The sequence below is a fragment of the Apium graveolens genome, chromosome 1 (genome assembly GCF_009905375.1).
Source record: "Apium graveolens cultivar Ventura chromosome 1, ASM990537v1, whole genome shotgun sequence".
NCBI classification, from domain to species: Eukaryota; Viridiplantae; Streptophyta; class Magnoliopsida; order Apiales; family Apiaceae; genus Apium; species Apium graveolens.
In genome coordinates, this window is record NC_133647.1 from 153,496,908 (window position 1) to 153,498,640 (window position 1,733).

Genomic DNA, 1,733 nt, shown 5'->3' on the forward strand with positions numbered 1-1,733 from the left:
GCGTCGCGAACATATAAGATAGGGTGTTAATCTCTTGTGAAGCGACAGTGGATCTTGAGATTTAGAACTTGCCATGCTAGCATAGGTTCATGTACGTTGTGCATGATTAGTGGGTAACTCTAACAGTTTTATTTGCCCTATATAATCAAAAGGAATAACTTGTGCTTAAATCGTTGTGTTGTCAATTTCTGTAGACATATAGGAACTCAACATAATTGATGACTATTCAATTTCTATCTTAATTGTGGATGTTTGGTAGAATGGTATTAGTACAATGAGAGTTGGCTTTTATCAGTTTTGTGTTATTCGATTAATATCATCACTGTCACATGCTAAAGGTAATAATTATGGCTATAGAAGGAAGTAATAATGAAGTTGTGATCTCATGAGTGTTTTATTATTGATAAATTGCAGTGTTAGTTAAGTGGTTAATTAAGTAGTTAATTATAGTTAATATTTAATCAACAATTTTAAGTGTTACTATCTTAACATTGAGAAGTAATCATACATTGGTGAGTGAGTTAAATTAGACAATAACTTAGTCTGAGTCTCTGAGGGAACGAACTAGAAAGTATTCTATATTACTTGCGAACGCGTATACTTGCGTGAATATTAGTGCGTGATTTCGCCCTAACAAGTTTTTGGCGCCGCTGCCGGGGACTCGGCGTATTTGTTTAGTTTATGTACTTACCATCATTGGTCATTAGGACTCAGTAATTAGGACGTAGTAGTTAATTACTCTTTTCGGTTGTGTTTCAGGTACTTTAGTGCGTTTATGCAAACTCGTTCTCGTGCTCGCAAGAGGACCTTAGATACAGCTGAGGAGAAAGACGAAGTTCTTGATACACCGGAGAAGTTAGATTTTGAGGATTCGGATTCAGGAACTGAGCAGAAAGAACCAGTAAACATGGGAGATCATATTGTTCAAGCTGATCCAGCTCTTATGGATTTTTCTCGGCCTAAAATTGATGACATTCAGTCAAGCATCCTTCATCCGGCTATTCAAGCTAACACCTTTGAAATCAAGCCGGGCACTATTCAGATGGTGCAGAATTCTGTTTCTTTTGGAGGAGCGGCAACTGAAGACCCCAACATGCACATAAGGAATTTTGTCGAGATCTGCAGCACTTTTAAGTATAATGGCGTGACTGATGAGGCTATCAAGTTGAGGATTTTCCCATTCTCACTGAGGGATAAGGCTAAAGACTGGTTACATTCTGAACCAGCTGGGTCAATCACTACGTGGCAAGATCTTGCGCAAAAGTTTCTGGTGAAGTTTTATCCAATGGCAAAGACTGCTGCTATGAGGAGTGCTCTCACTCAGTTTGCGCAGCAACCTACAGAATCTATGTGCGAGGCTTGGGAACGCTACAAGGAAATGTTGAGAAAATGTCCACATCATGGAATGCCGGATTGGATGGTAATCACTGGTTTTTATAATGGTTTGGGGGCTCAATCTCGGCCCATGCTCGATGCAGCAGCTGGAGGCGCCTTATGGGCTAAAAGCTATACTGAGGCGTACAATCTTATTGAGACGATGGCTGCAAATGAGCATCAAAACCCAACTCAGAGGATGACATCAGGCAAGGTAGCAGGTATTCTGGAAGTTGATGCAGCCACCGCTATTGCAGCCCAGCTCCAAGCGCTATCAATGTAGGTTGATTCTTTGGCTACGTATGGAGTTAATCAAATAGCTATGGTTTGTGAGCTTTGTGCAGGTTCTCATGCTACGA

General features: G+C 40.5%; 1 non-coding gene across 1 annotated transcript; it reads right to left on the bottom strand.

Moving 5' to 3' along the window:
• Positions 1 to 1,300: 1,300 nt before the first annotated feature.
• On the bottom strand, positions 1,301 to 1,407 carry LOC141679771 (small nucleolar RNA R71). Its single transcript, XR_012558180.1, has one exon. It is a non-coding gene; the product is annotated as a small nucleolar RNA R71 (small nucleolar RNA).
• Positions 1,408 to 1,733: the final 326 nt, after the last annotated feature.